We start from the raw sequence: 9,881 nt of genomic DNA on the forward strand, positions 1-9,881 counted from the left end.
CACATGCATGGAAGCATGTATTTCTGTAAATTTATCTTAAAATTTTAAATTAAAAAATCCCTTCATTTGAACTCACGTGGTATACTTACATATTTTTAGCTAAACCCCCAGAGATACACACACACAGACACATGTTACAGACATGTAGAATGACTCTCTCTCTCTCTCTCTCTCTCTCTCTCTCTCTCTCTCTCAGACAAGTCTGAATCAGTCTGAGATTCAGACTTGTCTGAGAGAGAGAGAGAGAGAGAGAGAGAGAGAGAGAGAGAGTCATTATACATGTTTGCATCTCTAGAGAGAGAGAGAGATATAGTCATTCTACATGTTTGCAATGTGTGTCTATGTATGTGTGTGTGTGTGTGTGTGTGTGTGAGAGAGAGAGAGAGAGAGAGAGAGAGGGAGAGATGCCCTGGTTGACACATTCAAAGTTTTAAATCCATTCAGAGTTTTAAACCTTCTCTTAGCTTCCTCTCCACAAAAAAAGGAAAAATATGAAGCTTTTCTAGCCTTAATCACAACAGACCTTTCTCTTTGCAACATTTAATGGTGTCATCCAAGATGTCTTCCAAGGTGTGTTTGTATTGGAAGCCGAGGTTCTTGAGCTTGGAGGAGTCAAAGTAGTACACCACAGGCTCTCCAAGGAAGGCTAGGCTGATCAAAAAATCGGGGAAGAAGATAAATAGAATTAGAAGCAGGATTGAAAATAACGGAAAAAAGATGTGCAAAAAATGGAAAGAAGCTTGTACTCTGTGGGGATTTTGAACTCCGGGTGACGGGAAGAGATGAGCTGTGCAATGTGTCCAATGGAGGCATCTTCTGCAGAGCAGATGTGGCGACCTTTTGCTGTGGGAGTTTCATAAAGAAAGATGAAGGCGCTCACCACGTCTTCTATGTGGACATATGACATGCGCTTTTGGAAAGGCAACATGACTAGATCCCCTGCACATGTGGCAGATTATCTTATGTGATGAAGGCATCCCATTGAATTATTCTATCTCATCTTGCTTATGTTATAGCTTAGATTTGATCTCATTGCTTTTACCTGTTATCAAAGCCAGACAAGTCTTGACACTGTTGGGGATCCTTGAAATCAAGAAAGGCCCGCTCACAAGAGTTGGGTTGATGATAACCAGGTCCAAATCGTGTTGCTGTGCAAACTCCGTAGCAACTTTTTCTCCAAGGGTCTTGCCTACCACATATGGCTGGAATATGCAATAGTTTAGATGCAAGCATAACAACATCCATTTGACAATTTACACACATATCCTTCATTGTAGCAACTTAGAACAATTCTTGACACAAATGCCCTTAAAAGTTCATGGGGGGATGCGTTATTAGTGGAAAACTCACCCAACCAAACACATTGTGGTTCTTGCAAAATTCCACATCAGTCCAGCAAGACTCATCATAGACTTGGCCTCCCACCTTCTCTCCTGAGAACTTGATAGCTGCCGCAGAAGAGGCATGGACCACGCGCCTAACCGAGGGAGATTTGATGCAAGATTTGAGCACATTGAGAGTCCCTTGGACCGCCAGATCAATAGCATCTCTCTGCCAATCAGAGTGGAAACAACATAGTTAATTAAATGCACAAGCCTGAGTTAATCATGTGTTGGGCTGAGTTGGTGCAGCTCGTGGCCTATCGAGCTGAGGGCGCGAGCATGAACCCCCACCCCCGAACAAGCCTGATTTTCGTGCCCATCTCTCACAAAAAAAAGGAGGGGGGATTTTTCATGGCGCATGCCCAGTGACCACGCACCTCATGGGTCGTACGAGTCGAGTGTGTGTGTGATATATGTAGCAAGATTTGTGTTGTTATAAATGGCAGCTTACCATGCCAATGCCTTAATTAATTAATTAATTAGAGATTTGCATGTTATGGAGACCTGAGGATCCTCCACAATGAAGTTTGTTGGAAAAGCGAGGTGGAAGACTCCATCGCAGCCGTGGGCGGGAGCATCGAAGTCACCTTCCACGAGGAGATTGGCTTTCACAATCTCCAGGTGTTGGGAGGAAGGCCAAGGATGGGGCGTAGATCCTCCTTATCCTCTGTAAGAATATATATGCAGGAGGCACACAAACACAATGAATAATCATTATCAATGAGACAACAAGGATCTGGGTTTTCCCTTCCTCCATCTCACTGCAGCAAACTCCTTGCTCATTTCTCAACAACAGCAGACATGAATATACCTGGGTCCATGACTGCTGCTCTCACCCTGTATCCCCTCTCCAGGAGACGTGAGACCAGCCACGTATGGCCTGTGGCTCCCGTCACCAAGACTCTGCTCTCATGAGCTGATGGTAGTGTTGCCATGGCAAGAGTGGTTAGCAGGAGGCACTTCACTACTAGGAGTGTGATAATAGCAGCAAGCGGGAGAGACCATGAGTTTGAGCGGCTGTTTTCTCATACGGTTGGAAAATCACGAGTGTCCTCCAAACCAGTGTCCTCCAAAGTCGGAAAATCACTAGTGTCCGCCTGTAAAGTGCAGTGCTTGCTTACACATGTAAAATGAGTATTTTAAGCTCACGAATTGAGGGTCTACTGGGAGACTTCATAGTATAAATTTGATAACCACCTTGGAACCAAATGACTAAAAAGTTACAAATTCTAATTTAATTTAGATTGATAATTACCATTTATTTACACGGTAAGTAGCTTGAAAAGCCATTGAAGCTCACATGCATGGAAGCATGAAATGAAATGTTTTTTTCACGAGTGTTGTACATGTCTCCTTTCTTAGAGGACATAAAAAGTACACGTGTAGGGTTATGTTAAGTGCTTACATGTGTAGGGTGTTAAACAATCCTAAAATGAGATTGATCATGGTGACAGACATAGATTAAGTAACATAATTAGGGTGGATTATACCACACTAAGAACTCCATAAGAGAAGAGAGAGAAAGATTGCACACTCAATACTCAATTTTATTGCATATCTCAAGTGAACCATACAATGATATAGGTTTTCTAGCCTTATCCCACTTTACATGTCATCATCCAAGTGGCACTTCCTTTTCCACTCTTTTGGTCATGTGGCATTCTTATCTAACCACAATATCTTGCACCTCAAGGGTGCTTTCCCACATACACACAACACCGCAATTACATCTCTCAACATAGGGTAAGCAGACATAATTTAAGTGTCCTATAAAAAGTGGACATGAAAGTGCTTACACAGATAGCAGTACACCGTCTTTTTTTGGGACACAGGTAAGTTACTACACCTTTTTTTGGGGTAAGTTTACATGGATAAGTTACTACACCTTTTTTTGGGATAAGTTACTACACCTTTTTTGGGGGTAGGTTTACACGGGTAAGTTACTACACCTTTTTTTTTGAGTTTGAGAGGCTGTTTTCTCATACAGTTGGAAAATCACGAGTGTCTTGTAAAGTTGGAAAATCACTAGTGTCCGCCTGTGTGAAGTACTTACACATGTAAAATGAGTATTTTAAGCTCATGATTGAGGGCCTAGTGGGAGACTTCATAGTATAAATTTGGTAACTACCTTGGAACCGAACTACTAAAAGTTACAAATTGTAATCTAATTTAGATTGATAATTACCATTTGGTAACTTTGTACGAGTAAAAAATTACAAAATGATAACTCACCTTTTAAGAAAAATTACCATTAGGATTTTTCTATAAGTTTATATGACACATGCTTAATAAGGCTCAAATTCATGACTTGAGGCTCACGAAGTAGAAATCACTATAACATCTTGCTATTTTTTCGAAGTTCCCTCAATAATTGATAGAAATAGCTTTAATTTTTTGAAACTCATACAACATCTAGCGTGTATGAAAGAAATGAAGAGATCTTTGGTAACTTTAAGATCTAGGAAATTACCAAATTGTAACTCAAAATTTAGAATATGTTACCAATGGTAATTTTATTAAAATCTATGGTAATTTTATTAAAATCTATGGTAATTTTATTAAAATCTATGGTAATTTTATGAAAATCTCAAATTTATATTATGGTGGGAGTCCATTTGAGCAGAGGCTTCAATGCACGTGATAGTGCATTGAAGCCATTGAAGCTCACATGCATGGAAGCATGAAATGACATGTTTTTTTCACTAGTGTTGTATAGGTCTCTTTTCTTAGAGGTTTTCTTAGAGGACATAAAAAGTGTTCTATAAAGTATTTAGATTGAAGCCATTGAAGCTCACATGCATGGACGCATGAAATGAAATGTTTTTTTTCACTAGTGTTATACATGTCTCCTTTCTTAGAGGACATAAAAAGTACACGTGTTGGGTTATGTTAAGTGCTTACACATGAAATGAAATGTTTTTTTTCACTAGTGTTGTACATGTCTCCTTTCTTAGAGGACATAAAAAGTACACGTGTTGGGTTATGTTAAGTGCTTACACATGAAATGAAATGTTCTTTTCACTAGTGTTGTACATGTCTCCTTTCTTAGAGGACATAAAAAGTACACGTGTTGGGTTATGTTAAGTGCTTACACATGTAGGGTAAGCAGGCATAAAAGTGTCCTATAAAGTGGACATAAAAGTGCTTACATGGGTAGCAGTACTTTTTTGGGGTAGGTCTACACACGTAAGTTACTACACCTTTTTTTTGGGGTAAGTTTACATGGGTAGTACTACACTTTTTTTTTTCTTGCTTTCTCGCAAGCTTGCATGAAGCTTATGCATAGAACTTTCATAGGCTTCTTGCAAGCTCTATGCATAGGCTTCTTGCAAGTTTGCATGAAGCTTATGCATAGAACTTTCATAGGCTTCTTGCAAGCTCTATGCATAGGCTTCTTGCAAGCTTGCAAGAAACCTATGCATAGAGCTTGCATAAGCTTCATGCAAGCTTGCAAGAAGCCTATGCATAGAGCTTGTAAGAAGCCTATGAAGCCTCTTAATTAGGGTATACCCTCTTTCCATTATTTAATTATGCTTTTCTCTTTGTGTGTTATTGCTCCCTTGGGTGCTGAGATTAGGGCTAGGTCAAGTTATGCACAAGCCTTATGCAAGCTCTATGCATAAGGCTTAAGCATAAGGCCTATGCATAGGCTTAAGCTTATACATAGAGCTTAAGGCTAATGCATAGGCCTTAAGATTAAGGCTTAAGCTTATGCATAGAACTTAAGGCTTATACATAAGCCTATGCATAGGGCTTCAGGCTTATGCATAGGGCTTAAGGCATATGCATAAGGCTTAAGATGAATGCAATATGGTTAAGCTTCCTTAAGGCTTAAGAAAAATGCAATATGATTAACCCTATTCTTAAGGATTAATACTTCAGTCTTATGGCTTATGCTTAACAGCGGTTAATGTTGAAATGTCAAGATCAACATGAGCTGACACTCATGAGGTGCCTGCACGACCGTTCAACATTTATATCACTAGCAGGTTTAGTAGCTAGCACATACATTTCTTCGCCAAAGATCTACAGCTAGACTACACCGACTAGTCCACACTTACCCACTCCTCTTAGCGTGTTCACATTATGGACCTCTTGTATATACTCTATTATGTGTGTTAGTCACTTTATCTTCTTTGTAGACCTCTTTTGTTGAGTGAAGAAGAAGAAGAATTTTCAGTCTCTCACCTTGTGTGTTCTCTGCTAGGGTTTGTGTGAGTGTGTGTGTGCTTGCAAGAGCTCAAGCTCTCTTCTCCCTTGTATCTTTTCATGGTATCAGAGCCTGGTTCATGCTAAGGGCTGAACGGCAAGAAAGAGAAGCACAAGAAGCGATACGAGGATAAGAGCTTCATCTACTCTTCCCCCTTTGTGTTGGCTACTACACCCTTGTTGTCGGGAGCTCTTCAAGATACATCAGCAAATGAACTTCGATTGAGGAGCTTTCTTCGGGCGGGAGGAGAACTATAGGGAAACTAGATTGTTTGTTGAAAAAAAAAATTGATCCGAAAACGTATTCTGGCCGCGTCTAGACCTCCGTTTTTTAGTGAGCACCGCGGGTAAGTTTCGATTCTCTGTAGAACTCTGATTTTTGAACTACAAGAAGGAGAATTGATTGTGCAGACATTGTGTGTACTGCAAAGAGGCCTTAAAGTCTCCCTTGGATGTATGTATGCAAATTGAGGTCACTAGTTTGTGACAGTTTAGGTGCAGTATAGTACAGCTGCCTGTAGAGAATACAACAGTTTGTGCAGGTCAAATAAGAGTGTTGTTTTTGGTAAATTTGTGTTGCAGACAAGATGTCGAATAATGGAATAAACCAGATTGTTGTAAAGAAGATTGACAAGAATAACTTCCATGCTTGGAGGTTTAGATTGACAAATTTCCTAATGGGAAAAGGTTACTCGGACTACATTGAAGGTGAACATGAGGAGGCACCAGAGATACCAGAGATTAATCCAACTGCCCTGCAGATGTAAAAGAATTCAAGGATTGGAATCAAGACGCAAGGAAATTCATGTATTGGCTTTCTATCAGTATATATATAGGACACCATGATTGGGTATATACAAGATACCAAGTCATCTAAGGAGGCATGGGACACCTTGGTGAAGCTGTATGAAACTAACACCAAGGCACAAAAGATTCAATTGAAGAATGAGCTTCATACTGTGGAGAAGAAAAATATGTCTATGAATGATTATGCCTTGAAGATCAAGGGCATTGTGGAATATGTTGCATTAATTGGTGTTTCTGTTGATGATGATGATAAGGTGGAAGTGTGTCTACATGGTCTGGGGCCACAATACAAGGCGTTCAAGACGTCTATTCAGACTCGAGAGAACATTCTCAACTTCTCAGATTTGGTGTCAATGCTGATTATTGTGAAGAGAAGAATTTGAGTGAAGATCAACAAAACAAAAATAGTTCACAGAAGTAGGCCTTTCACACAAGTGCAAGTAGAGAATGAGGTAGGGGTTGTGGACGTGGCCAAGGTGGTGGCCAGACAGGTAATCAAAATTATGGTTAGCAGCAACAATCCCACGATTCACAACAACACACAATGGAAGAGGCCAGTTTAGAGGCAAGGGGAGTCAAAGAGGTCATGGTAATTGGCAAAGGTAGCATAATGATAAGCAAGGTTATTTTTACTGTGGTAAGCCTGGACATGTGTAGGTAGATTGCTATAAGAAGAAGAGTGACATGCGAAATGAAAAAGTGCAGCAAACAACTATGCATCCTCTAGCAAAAATAATGAGAGGTTGTTTGTTATGCAACATGTGGTTAATGCTATGTCTGGAATGATGTAATAGCAAGGATGATGTATAGTATATTGATTAAGGTGCTTTGAACCACATGACAAGTCATGGTGAGTGGTTCAAGGAAATGAAGATTCTTGAAAGGCCAAGTCTTATTGAAAAATAGGGGATGACACTGGTCATCTAATTGCCATGTTGGAGATGTTCCATTGTCTATGTAAGATGGTAAGGTGAAGTACCTTGTAGATGTAATTCATGTTCCAAACATTACAAAAAATCTGGTTTCTATTAGCCAAATGATTGAGCAGGGTTTGCAGGTCCGGTTTATCCCTGATGGTTGTTATATAGAAGACTTTAAAGATAAGTTTGAGTTGGTTGTAAAATGCAACAGAGTGGGTATAATGTTTATATTGAATGTAAAGATGCCTGAAGTGAGTGCTACAATGTTTGTAAATGGTTCCGGAGTTGTTGCAGATACAGACATTTGGCATAAGAGAATTGGGTATTTAAATGTGCAAAGAATGAAGTCTATGCAGACTAAAGAAATTGTGACAAGACTACCTAAGTTTAAAGTTGAAGATATGTAGAAAGTATGTGAAGCATGTGAATTTGAAAAGCAAATATATGAAGTGCCTAAGGTCAGATTGACAAGGAGAATACTCCCCTAATGAGTTCTCTAAATTCTTGTGAAAGAATGGCATTCAGAGACAATTTACATGTAGATACACTTTGCAGCAAAATGGAGTTGTTGAGTAAAAAAATAGACACATTACAGAGATAGCATGGGCATTGTGATGGAAGAGAAGAATATGCCTCATAGCTATTGGGTTGAGGCTATGTCTATAGTAGTTTATATCATGAATATAACTCCTACTGCAGCCAACATGATGCAATACCCAAGGAGAAGTTTATTGGCAAGAAACTTGATTTCTCACTTGAAAGTTTTTGGATGTATTGCATATGTGCATGTGCCAGATGAGTTGCGTACCAAGCTGGATCCAAAGGCAAACAAATGTGTGTTAATTGGGTATTCCCTTGAGCAAAAGGAATATAGATGCTATAATCGTGTTACACGTGAATTAAGGGTAAGTAGGGATGTATTTGATGAGATGAGTAGTTGGTATGCTACTGAAAAAGATGCTATTGGGGCTGATGTAAGTGAAAATGTGGTTGCACAGAATATAAGTCAGTAATCACAATCATTGAGTAGACCAAGAGAGTCCTCATCCAGTGGTTCTATTGATAGACCATGGAGTGGCAAGCTATGTCACAATACCAGTCCTAGAAATGTTGTTGGTACATCACATAAAGGCAAAGAGAAAGTGGTTGAGCCCCTTGGTATGCTTGATATTTTTGCAGGGCATTCTCTTGTTGATGGAGAGTCTAGTGACTCAGAGATGAGCCTTGATGAGGAGTTTGGGATTCCAGCAATAAGGACACCTGATGTGAAGAAGGCTATGAAATCCATGAATGCAAAGTTATAAAGATTTGGAAGAGTCAAAAACCCTGTGTAGAGGCTGACTTATGATGGTTATGTGGCACGTCACTATGCTTATATGGAAAAAGTTTTGCAAGTTATAGGACCCACATGTTTTGATGAGGCTATTGGAAATGTGTGTTGGGAGAAAGCTATGGATGAGGAGATGGATGCATTGTATGGAGATGAGACTTGGGATTTGGTGCCATTGCTTGAAGGCAAGAAATCTATTGGCTGTAAGTGGGTGTATAAGGTGAAACATTACAGTAATGGTAGCATAAGCAAGTACAAGGCTAGATTGGTAGCCAAAGGGTATGCACAGACACATGGGATTGATTATGAGGAGACATTTGCCCTGGTTGCAAAGATGGCAACTGTGAGAGTTGTGATTGTGGTGGCTGCAGCTAAAGGTTGGTTTTTACATCAGATGGATGTAAAAAATGCATTCTTGCATGGTAACTTATAAGAAGAAGTGTATATGGATCAGCCATGTAAGGTCCCTGCCCCCTCCGCGGGTACCCATGCCAGTGGGCGGAAGCGGTGTCAGCCTTCCACGCGGGGCGGGGATCCACACTCGGGGCCTCGCCCACACAGATGTCCGGGAGGAGAGGCTAGCTTGGGCAGCAGTCCCTCTCAGACCTGGCCTGAAAGACTCCCCTCGCCCTTGGAAGGCACGGGCGATTCCGCCAAGGGAAAAAATTTGCTAACGAGTCTTAACTAGTTAAATTGATCTGATCGAACCTAAAGTCACATAGTCAGATCAAGAAGAGACTTGCACTTGGTCCATGGAATCACCGCTTTTTTCCTCATTTACGATGCACAACCGTCGCTGATCCCCTCCCACAAAACAAGGTCTTCTCAGGATTTAAACTAATTAACGTAACTAATCGTATCTAGTTGTTTCTCAGGAATCCTCCGATCCAGCCTACCCCATCTGGCCCATGGGTTAGCCAACCACCCGACCACTGTATTGGTGGGATTCCTTTATAAAGATTTGGTTGTGTTTTTGCCCGGGTACTGAGAAAAAGAGTTCCCAGGCCCCCGAGCTGGCGATTCATGCAAAAATTAAGGTAGGCATACCACGTACACACCCAATATGAAATTACCATTTATAACAGATTTTCCAAAATAGAAATCATAATATTTTTGATCATCATTTTCCAAAACTCCGAGTCCATTATATTACAATAATATCCTCTGGACTCTCCGTTGAAGACTAGCTGCCAACCAACCAGATCCAGTATCAAAATTTGGTTCCCAAAAATA

At 40.3% G+C, this 9,881-nt stretch overlaps 1 pseudogene across 1 annotated transcript; it reads right to left on the minus strand.

Moving 5' to 3' along the window:
• Positions 1-393: 393 nt before the first annotated feature.
• On the minus strand, positions 394-2,435 carry LOC147638055 (dihydroflavonol 4-reductase-like; annotated as a pseudogene). Its single transcript, XR_015265333.1, has 6 exons — positions 2,194-2,435; positions 1,887-2,049; positions 1,351-1,551; positions 1,043-1,202; positions 747-939; positions 394-651 (listed from the first exon to the last, which is right to left on the minus strand). The product of XR_015265333.1 is annotated as a dihydroflavonol 4-reductase-like (transcript).
• Between the last annotated feature and the right edge of the window lie 7,446 nt (positions 2,436-9,881).

The sequence above is a fragment of the Cibotium barometz genome, chromosome 5, assembly GCF_041138505.1.
Source record: "Cibotium barometz isolate CiBa-2024 chromosome 5, ASM4113850v1, whole genome shotgun sequence".
NCBI classification, from domain to species: Eukaryota; Viridiplantae; Streptophyta; class Polypodiopsida; order Cyatheales; family Cibotiaceae; genus Cibotium; species Cibotium barometz.